General features: G+C 32.5%; 1 long non-coding RNA gene across 1 annotated transcript; it reads left to right on the top strand.

The window, feature by feature from the left end:
• Window positions 1-9,403: 9,403 nt before the first annotated feature.
• Window positions 9,404-10,772, top strand: LOC133033971 (uncharacterized). The gene is made up of 2 exons (XR_009685966.1): window positions 9,404-9,795; window positions 10,537-10,772. It is a non-coding gene; the product is annotated as an uncharacterized LOC133033971 (long non-coding RNA).
• The last annotated feature ends 962 nt before the right edge of the window (window positions 10,773-11,734 follow it).

Here is an 11,734-nt window from a genome sequence, read left to right as displayed (position 1 = left end):
TTACTTGAGTGATGTGGCATCACACAAAGCGACACATAAATTAGACATTATAAGTAAATGTTAAATTCAAATTCAAGCCATTTATTAGTCGTGTTGAAAAATAAAATTAAGACTCAACGAGCTGACCTCATTCGGTCTGTGTAACCCATTTATATTAAAGATCATGTTAAATTTTAGTTAACTTATCAACTCATTCACATGTTTATGACCATTTTATAACACATTGTTATTCCAAAAATTACTCAGGTGACGTGGCATTAGAAAAAGCGACATGAGGTGGTCAGTTGAAGGAATGGTCGGACTGTGACAATTCGCAGACTGGACGGACAACATGGGAGACTAAGACGTACAATGCACTAAGTTAGAGTTATTGAGTTAGTTAAGTGCAAGTCCATCTCATCTTTCTAACTCTCTACTCGACTAGATGCATCATCCGACCAAATGCATTCGACCGACACAAATCAGCAGGGTTAATTTTTTGCGAGGCAATGCACTGGTTGGGACATTCGACCAACTTTTTTGACTTATTCAAGATTTGTGATCCACAAAATCAGCTCCTAAATCTTTGAGGAACAGGTCATTATAGTTGCCTACATTTAAAGGATCAAGGGAATAATCAACATTAATGAAATAATTTTAATTAATACTATTTATTCATTTGTAATCCTATAAATAGTGGCTCATTTCAGAGTTTGAGGGATTCTATTTCATACTTTCAAGAGAGCTACTACGCTTCAAAAACTATCACTCGTAATTCTTTGAGAAATATTGAGAAACTCACTTGACTCTGTTTCTAGTTATCTTGGTATTCCAGTAAGCAAATACTAAGAAAGGGGAGTAGTTTATTATCATATAATTAGGGTCGAACCTCTATAAATTCCTAGTGTCGTTTATTTATTTACTGTAAATCCATATTCAAATAATGTTGACGTAGAAATTTGGCCAACTCGCTCGTATGTATAGATGAGATAAAATTTGTATGTAACTATGTAAAGTAAAGAACACACACGCACACACAAGAATTTATAGTAATTCACTCCTTCTGTCGTGACAGTAATGGAGCTATGACTACTTTGAGTATTTATTCTCACGAGATTGATTACAAGAAAAATTGTTAAGTCTGCAAACTCTAATTTTCAGAGAGAGAAACTAGAGAGAGATTCTCAGAACTTATGGGTACTTTTTCTGAATGTGGTAAATGAGCTAGAAGAGCTCCCTTTTTATAGGAAAAGAGGTACTATTAAAATAATAATAAAATATTTTAACAAAACTAAAAAATAAATTTGGCTATTTTTGATCGTTAGTGATGATCTAACAGTAAAATTAACTTCGAAGGTTGGTTGTCAATTTTTGGAACTTGAGTCGCGTTCGCGGAACCCACTTCGAGTAAGTTGTAGCTTAAATTTGTAACTCTCTTGAGGAAAAAAAATTGGAATTGATAACTTCAGAATTGAGATTTTAGTATGGTATATGACTTGATAGAGCATTGGAACGCAAGTTGAATCGCATCAACTAGATGAATATTGATTGAATGGTTATTTTACTAAAAAGCTGTTCTAGGATCAGTACCTAGGTTAACATATGACGTTAACTGGATGCTGGGTGTAATATCCAGATTAAAATTGGTATTCAAAATTTATTGAGGTAACAATCGTGTTAAAATAATTGTCTTATTTTTTTTTTTTTATAAAGTGTGAGTAGTGATAATTATTAAAGTATAGTGGCTATTTCTCTAAAATAAGTTAAAAGTTGCTTTAGTTACAAAATACAATATTTTGGTATTGTTACAAGTTAAGGATATTATTTAGCTAAGACTCGAGATATACATTTATTTTCTTGATGCAAAGGAACTAATATGGAATATATAAAAGATAATTAATAATGTACTAGATTTTAGTCCATTTAATTCTTCTAGGAATACACTAAATATTGTTATGAAATAAGTGTTAGGCGTGTACCGAGTTTTGAGTGTGTAAAGCAGTAAAGTTTTTTTTATGCTACTATATGTAAGATAAAAAAGAAGTCAAAATTTGTTATACATATCAATAGGTATGTGGCATTTATTGGTTTAATGATAGTAATCATATTTATTATGCTTTATATATTGGTCATATATAGGAAGGAGAGAGAAATAAGGAATAAGTTGATATTTAAATTAATAATAATATTAGAATCAGTTAAGTTTTTAAATTTAAATTTGAAAGTTACTATAGTCACTCTGAAGGAAGAGAAGGTTAAGGATATATAGTTGTATTCTTCCAATTAACGTGTGGGATGTGATTTAATTTAATAAATATATTAGTTAATAATCTATGAGTATAGTGGGATAGTGAGATTTGAGATAAGTGGGTCGGTGGATGATATTTATTTTTTAAAGTTTCAAATATTTTAATTGGATATAAATGAAACTAGCTAGGGACTATAAATAAGAGTATAGCCAAACTCTATAAGACTGGCGTATATACTTGCTTCGAAAGATAAATTTAAGAGAAACAAGAGTGAAAAGAAGGACTCGGTGGGCTGGTGGCCATATAGGAATAGGAATGAGAATGGGAATAGGAATAGGAATGGAATGGAATAAAATTTAAAATGCATAAAAAAAAATTGATAAAAAAATCATTATTTTTTTTTTCTTGTTACATTGGAATGGTCATTCCATTCTTTTTAAAATGGAATAGCCATTCCACCAAAATGGTGGAAAGAGCATTCCATTGGAATGTCATTCCAATACTTTAAAATGCAACCAAACAAAGGAATGGAATGAAAATTGTTTCCTTTCCATTCCATTCCATTTTATTACCTCCAACCAAACGCCACCTTAAGGTTTATAGGTGTGATCGACTAGTGTATGTTTAAGGACATTAAGGAATAAATTCCCGTTAGCAAACTGCTTCCTCCTATGTTTTCAAAGGATCATATAAAGTTGCAATCATTCTCTTTTTCGAGATTTATTAAGGGACTAGTGACGGGATAATAGGCCTTAAGCAGCGGGATTTGAGGTAAAGAAATTAAGTAGTTTTTATGTGTTAAACTGTATAATTTAAATTATTTGTGTATTGAAATATTATTTGTGATGTATTATTATTATGAATGTGTATATAGTACTGAGAATGTGTGTTATGGACACAATATGAGTTTGTAAATCAATGTACAATATGGTGTGTATGGTTGTCATGATTTGTATGTATGGTATGTTGTATGCTAACGTCTCAGGTACAAATGAGGGGCCATGGTGGGGTATGATACGGGGTAAGGCCGTTGAATGTAGAGATACCCTACCCTGCATTTGTCTGATTCGTGTATGACATTGTTATAGTGAGGTATGATACATCGATGTTACTTTTGAATGTAGAGATACCTTTCTCTATAGCAATGGTACGGCTAAGTGTGCCCAGGTTATCGTAGGGCCAAGTTAGGCCCAGGTTATGTATGTAATGGCTATGATATGCCAACGTTATGGTAATGACATGTTTTATAGTGTTGATATGATTGTGTGCTATGAGTATGATATTGGAGTTATGAGCTCAATTTATGTATGTTATGAATAGTTAGCATGGACATATATATTAAAGGTCTCCATGTGTGCAATTACTTAGTAATGGTTAAAGCTAAGGTATATGATATTGTTAAAACTTAATTAGTATATTAATGAAATATGTTATTGTGTGGTATTGTATGGTATTGCATGATAAGCATTTCCTTACTGGGCTTTTAGCTCACCCCCTTACTTTCCCCCTACAGGCAATAGACAAGGAACATTGGTTGTAAGTTTGATGAGCTGGGTCAGTTCTGGTATGTATACTGCGAGGGGCTATGGACAAGCAGACGGTCTAGAACGCCGGTGGAGCCTTGGTTTTGTTTTTTTATTATAGTAAAGTATTCTGAGCTCAGCGGGATGTTGTAAATTTATTTTTTTAAAAAATGTACTCAACTACTTATTTTATTTTAATATGAATGATCATTCGTGTTTGGCATATTTATAGTAAAAGCCGCTGTGTATTTCTAAACAGTTTTGAGTCTTTTCAATTTATGCATCAAAATTAGTATTTTGTAAAATAAGGCTAAATTTCGGGGAGTTACAGTTGGTATCAGAGTCGATCGTCCGTAAGCCTGAAGGATACTCACAGTATACATACAGAAGACTAAAAAAGACGCCTCTCATTATAACGTAAGTGATACTTTTAGTATGCTTGGTATTGCCATTAATAGTTGTATATGTGATACGCAGATCTTTGATAAAAATATGCCTCCTAGAATAAGAGCGTCGCGTGAAGTGGTACTTAGAGAAATCAAGAGCATCTTATCGGTTAAGATCGACCATGTTTTGGGCAAGGAAGATAAAATACTTAGAGCTCTGAGGGAGATTATCGCTATCAATGGAGAGATTAATAAAATTTTAAGAAAATGGGGAGCCTTGATCTGGTCACAAGAAAAAATTTTAGTATAAAGGGTGGCATTATCTCACGTCCCTGAATTACTTTATCATATCGATGAAATTTGGCATAATACCACAAAGAATGTTGTGGAGACAACTAGGTACACAATATTGATACAAGAGTTAGCAACGAAATTCCATAGTTTCTCTTTTGAGAAGGCTTATACTGTAGAAGTCAATGGTGTTGTGGAACCATGCATCAAGACTGTACGGTACAAACTTAGTGATAAGAGTAAGAAAGATATTATCGATCCCATTGACCCTACAACTGAACGGGACTGTAAAGAAACAAAAAGGCCTGACTATTTCGAGGTGACAAAAAATATGTTAGTAGTGGAATTCAAGAGCCCACCAGAAATTGAAGTAGAAGAGATAGTAGAAACGATGGAACTCCTTTCAGACTCAAAATCTGAAGATGAAGAGAAGGTAGAAAATTTAGACAAATCAGAGTATTCCCCATCGTTGGATAATGAGGAATTAGAAAATGCAGAACTGTCTCTAACAATAAATGGTAACAAGTCAAATGGAGATATACCAGATTATCATTTCGAGGTAGAGATCGAGGAATCAGAGTCAGAAAATGAAAATTTATCGACATACCACCCATCGCCAGGATAAGAAGTCTCAGTCGAACCAACACCAATTCAAGAGGATGTGGGAATGGTAACATATTCAGGAGAAGGACTTGAAGAGTCAGTAGTTGATTCATGCGTGGAGGACAATTAGTTATTATTTTTTATTTTATTTTTTTTTTAGTTGTTTAGCTATTTAGTTTTTTTCTTTACTTTTCACATTTCAATTTCATTAGTAAGAAGGAAAGGAATTTAACCCATTTTCTCAAAAATTTAGAATTTATGTTATTAAGAATTCATAAGACTTTTTTTTGATGAAAAAAAAATGTATTAGTTTTGTTTGACAACATTAAGTTCAGAAATGTGCATGGAATCTTCTCTTCCTAGAATTAAACTCTTTTGTCTTTATTAAATCAATCTTTTCAATATTTAGGCTTAGATTGTGAGAGATCACAATTGCAACTAAAAGATCAATTAGAATCAATGTGAAAGGAAAGACAATAGAGGTGGGAGCTAAGGATGTATGTTCTGCTGACCCACAAATGGTTGATGTTCCAAAAAAAAAACCCAATAGTAGTTAAGTCTAATGATCTAATAGAGGTATTGGAAGGAATGCGAGCATGACTGAGACGATTTGTTGAAGAGTTTTCACAGGCTCTGCGCCATAGCTCACCAACACTAGTAGTGCAACTTAAGGCACATAATAAAATGTACCAATAGCTAACTAAATACTAATGCATAGGATTGTACCTATCTATAAATGGTTAAAGAAGCAGTCCCCACACCTAGTTATGAAAGGAAGCCGAACCTATAGGAAGTAGGTGATGGCTTAGGATAGTTGATGCTATACTAGACTGGGATAGGGCATTTCACAAAACTCGCTTATTAAGAAGGATGAAAGAATAGATCTTTAAGAAAAAGTACTGTCATGATGGATGTTTCATAAGTTACACACTCCTAAGGTAGATGGGAAATATGTATGTGAAGACTTTAGAGATGAATCTGTTATAGAAATGTGTGCCGAATAGAATCCAAGATAAGAAGTTAGAAAGAGATCTGCTAAAATTTGCTGGGGGTAATAGCTTATGAAGGTATCTTGAATACCAAGAGATAAGCAAAGCATTAACAAATCATAGATTACCAAAGGAGAAGATGAAAGCTTCAAACTCAAGGTCATCTACTTTATGAAGGAGGCAACGAAGTATTTGTGCACGATTTCGACAATTTCTTTTCAAAGAAAGAAGACAAAGAAAGGTTTAGGCACGACTAACAATATGTTTACAACATCGATGAGAGACAATAAGAGGGCAACTACTCGGAATGGATCACTACTACACATCTACGAGACTATGGATGCAGCTTTGTGGTGGGTGTACAACAAATAACTACAGAGAGTGTATCGCAAGTTCAAAACTTGAGGAAGAGGAGAAATTAACGCTCAAGGGTGACATCCCTAGATTCCAAATACTCAACGATACAACAACAACCGTGTGGGGTATAGCTTAATGAGAAAGGTTAGGAAAGCCTCACTCTGAGACAAGAGAAAAGTGAGATGCAATTAGGACTAAAGTAACATATATTGAAGAGTTTTATGGCATGGCAGGACTATAAAAGTTCGTGATAAGTGTTGGGATTAGAAAATGCCCATGCAACATAAGAGAATTCAAGGTACAACATAAGCAAAGGATACTACAATCCAATTATGACTTACATTATGGACAATAGTATAAGTATGTTGGAGTGTCATCGTAAGGAGAAACTAAGAGAAAAATTCACAGAGTCCAGCCCTGATGAAAAGAGATGGTGTTTCTAGGCCCTATAGTGCCCGAGAAGAGGATGACAATGGATTTTTCAAAAGCTAAAATTGTTAAGAGCAAAGAATTTGTAAAAATATTAGATGTTTTTCTCAATCTAAAAAGCTAGTAACAAAAATTTTTGGAAGGACTCTCTCAAGCCGACAGTAACCAACTTATTAGACACCAGTAAGTTTCGTCCAATTGAAAGTGGAGAAATTAGAAGAAAAGAACAAGATAGGTATTGATTACATGATTGGGCTTGGATTTAAAATAAAATGCTTAAAGGAGGTATCGACTTGTGCTTAAAGGTAGTGTGGGAAGTAAGAGTCAAATACCCCTGACTAAGGAATTATAAATAGTGAGTCTCTAATAGTAAGTCAAATACAAGTAGGGGAATAGGAGGAATAATAGTGATGGACAAAATAAGGTCTGTTCGGCATAGTTTGCCAATTATATAAAGTATCCTTACCCCGATAACTTGGCTGATTAGTACGTTTTAAGATTGGTATAGCTAACCTATTGTTAAAAGTCAACAGAAAGTAAATAATTGAGCTACGATAACCCATGGTAAGGTTGAACTTATTTTAAAGGGAATATTAGTGCGCTTTCTATGTTTTAATACATATATGGTATAGTCTTAAGTAGATAATCAGCACTGGAATGTAAGTTTGTTCCAAAGATTTGGAGGTATTGGCAGGGCAATTCAGAAAGCGAGAATTTTCGCAAATTAAAGAGGCTTTCAATTATGTTTCAATTGAAGAGAATCAAGATACAATACACAAATATGGTTGGAGCAATCGATGGTATCATAAGTATGAAATATTGTGTCACCTGGGAAGACTGGTATGAAGGAAGAAATACTCACTGCATATGACGACACACTTCTATTAGTGCTACAGGAATAAGCTTGACCACTGGAACAACACGTTGTCAATTCAAATGCATGAAAAGAAAAAAAAAAACATTATGGAAAACAATCTAAAGGTTAAGCTTGATTGAAAGTAATAACAGAAGATTAGGCAACAAAGGTGAGATTAGCAATAAAGAGACAATAGAGTGGTATAAGAATCAAGAGGCTGCACAAAGAATCAAAGACTATACTATCCAAAAAAAAAATTAAAAATAAAATAAAAAAAAAAGAATAGAAGGAAGGAAAAGTGCAACGAACATACGACAGAAGGAAGCTAAGAAGTTATATCTCATGTTCATTGGTGGTATCAAAATTATATAAATAATTTTAAAAGGGTTTGTGTTGATTTTCTCGTATCATGGGAACAAGTATCTATTGATGATAGATTAACAACTACAAAGCTATAGGTGGCACCGTGACTCTATGGTGGGAATATATTTCTTTAGGAAATTAAGCTTTCTGTATGTAATAACATTCAAATGAGGAATGAGAATAGTTAAAGAGAAGCTAACATAAGATCTTTTGCATGCCCTTTATTGGATGCTATTTTATGTAGTATATAATGTTTCTGTTGTGGCATGTAAGGATGTCTATAAGAGGAAAAATACATATATATATCTTTACTCTTAATGACATGTAAGGATGTTCATAAGAGAATGAAAACTTTTATAATATCATGAGCATGCAATTGCAAAACTTGTATATTTAAAGTGTATGTGTAAGTTATTATTATGAAGTATGTTCAGTTATTAAGTAAAGTATAGTAGCATAATAATTCTTAAATTAAGTAGTATATATTAAATGTGTTATGATTTTACCGGTAAGACAAACGTTAGATACATGTATGTTGGGCCAATAAAATAAATAGAGAGACAAAAGGACATGAAGAGACAGTACTCAAAGTGTTTGGAAAATTAAATTTTGAGGACGAAATTTCTTTTAAGGATGGTAGAATGTAATATCCAGATTAAAATTGGTATTCAAAATTTATTGAGGTAACAATCGTAATAATTATCTTATTTATTTTTTCTATAAAGTGTGAGTAGTGATAATTATTAAAGTATAGTGGCTATTTCTCTAAAATAAGTTAAAAGTTGCTTTAGTTACAAAATACAATATTTTGGTATTGTTACAAGTTAAGGATATTATTTAGCTAAAACTCGAGATATACATTTATTTTCTTGATGAAAAAGAACTAATATGGAATATATAAAAGATAATTAATAATGTACTAGATTTTAGTCCCTTTAATTCTTCTAGGAATACACTAAATATTGTTATGAAATAAGTGTTAGGCGTGTACCGAGTTTTGAGTGTGTGAAGCAGTAAAGTTTTTTTTATGCTACTATATGTAAGATAAAATAGAAGTCAAAATTTGTTATACATATCAATAGGTATGTGGCATTTATTGGTTTAATGATAGTAATCATATTTATTATGCTTTATATATTGGTCATATATAGGAAGGAGAGAGAAATAAGGAATAAGTTGATATTTAAATTAATAATAATATTAGAATCAGTTAAGTTTTTAAATTTAAATTTGAAAGTTACTATAGTCACTCTGAAGGAAGAGAAGGTTAAGGATATATAGTTATATTCTTCCAATTAACGTGTGGGATGTGATTTAATTTAATAAATATATTAGTTAATAATCTATGAGTATAGTGGGATAGTGAGATTTGAGATAAGTGGGTCGGTGGATGATATTTATTTTTTAAAGTTTCAAATATTTTAATTGGATATAAATGAAACTAGCTAGGGACTATAAATAAGAGTATAGCCAAACTCTATAAGACTGCGTATATACTTGCTTCGAAAGATAAATTTAAGAGAAACAAGAGTGAAAAGAAGGACTCGGTGGGCTGGTGGCCATGTAAGGACGAGTAAATTACATCTCACTTAAGGTTTATAGGTGTGATCGACTAGTGTATGTTTAAGGGCATTAAGGAATAAATTCCCGTTAGCAAACTGCTTCCTCCTAAGTTTTCAAAGGATCATATAAAGTTGCAATCATTCTCTTTTTCGAGATTTATTAAGGGACTAGTGACGGGATAACAGGCCTTAAGCAGCGGGATTTGAGGTAAGAAAATTAAGTAGTTTTTATGTGTTAAACTGTATAATTTAAATTATTTGTGTATTGAAATATTATTTGTGATGTATTATTATTATGATGTGTATATAGTACTGAGAATGTGTGTTATGGACACAATATGAGTTTGTAAATCAATGTACAATATGGTGTGTATGGTTGTCATGATTTGTATGTATGGTATGTTGTATGCTAATGTCTCAGGTACAAATGAGGGGCCATGGTGGGGTATGATACGGGGTAAGGCCGTTGAATGTAGAGATACCCTACCCTGCATTTGTCTGATTCGTGTATGACATTGTTATAGTGAGGTATGATACAGCGATGTTACTGTTGAATGTAGAGATACCTTTCTCTATAGCAATGGTACGGCTAAGTGTGCCCAGGTTATCGTAGGGCTAAAATAGGCCCAGGTTATGTATGTAATGGCTATGATATGCCAACGTTATGGTAATGACATGTTTTATAGTATTGATATGATCGTGTGTTATGAGTATGATATTGGAGTTATTAGCTCAATTTATGTATGTTATGAATAGTTAGCATGGACATATATATTAAAGGTCTCCATGTGTGCAATTACTTAGTAATGGTTAAAGCTAAGGTATATGATATTGTTAAAACTTAATTAGTATATTAATAAAATATGTTATTGTGTGGTATTGTATGGTATTGCATGATAAGCATTTCCTTACTGGGCTTTTAGCTCACCCCCTTACTTTCTTCCTACAGGCAATAGACAGGGAACATTGATTGTAAGTTTGATGAGCTGGGTCAGTTCTGGTATGTATACTGCGAGGGGCTATGGATGAGCAGACGGTCTAGAACGGCGGTGGAGCCTTGGTTTTGTTTTATTTTTTTATTATAGTAAAGTATTCTGAGCTCAGCGGGATGTTGTAAATTTATTTTAAAAAAATGCACTCAACTACTTATTTTATTTTAATATGAATGATCATTCGTCTTTGGCATATTTATAGTAAAACCCGCTGTGTATTTCTAAACAGTTTTGAGTCTTTCAATTTATGCATCAAAGTTAGTATTTTGTAAAATAAGGCTAAATTTCGGGGAGTTACACTGGGTGAGTGGGAAAATGTGTTGGGGATGTCTTTTTTGATGCCTAAGGTATATTTGGACATCACTTAGCTAGTTTCTGTGTTCTGGTGAAGCTTTTCACCAGTTCTAGGAGATGTTGTTTTGCAGAATCGGGAGATTAGAAACTTCCCGATTTGTGAGTAATTCACTTTGCCAAAAAGTTGAAAGATATGAAGTTGTGAATTTGACTTTTATGACTTCATAGATCTCAGTTACTGTGAAAAACTAGATGAATGCTCGAGACAGAATCAGAATCAGATAAGGAGAACCTATCGCGACATGTCACTTGTTAGAAACAACCTAGGTTGACAAAATGTTAGAACCATCTGGTGGCCTGAAAAAAGTGTTCTGGATATTTTTTAGGCTATTTCAATGCTCTATCAAGTCATATTATGGGCATCACTAGTTATAATTTTACCGTTTATTTAACTCATCTTTTTCTTCACAAATGCCATATTTTAATTTTAACTCTAGAAATGTCAAAACTATTTATTTAATAATTATAATTAATTATCAAATAAAATTGTCATTTAAATTATTTCTTAATTAGACCTATAAAGTCTCTTAATTAACAAATAAACTCTGAAACCTATTTTTCTTCACAATTAAGTCATTTCTGTTGGGTTTTATGCCCTAAATAAAACCCTTTACAATCTGATTACTTATCAATATAAGAAATTTGAAGTGATTGATGTTTGCATGAATTCTACATGCTAATGGTTTAAATATGTTTATAACATTTACACACAGAATCAGTTAAATTCAGATCATATGTTTATTCACAATTACAGTATCGTCAACACAGTGGAATGTGATTGTGATCATATGAATCAAAAGA

This window comes from Cannabis sativa, chromosome 2 (genome assembly GCF_029168945.1).
Source record: "Cannabis sativa cultivar Pink pepper isolate KNU-18-1 chromosome 2, ASM2916894v1, whole genome shotgun sequence".
Lineage (NCBI taxonomy): Eukaryota > Viridiplantae > Streptophyta > Magnoliopsida > Rosales > Cannabaceae > Cannabis > Cannabis sativa.
The sequence above is the reverse complement of the archived record's forward strand: the minus strand, read 5'-3'. Positions and strand labels throughout refer to the sequence as shown.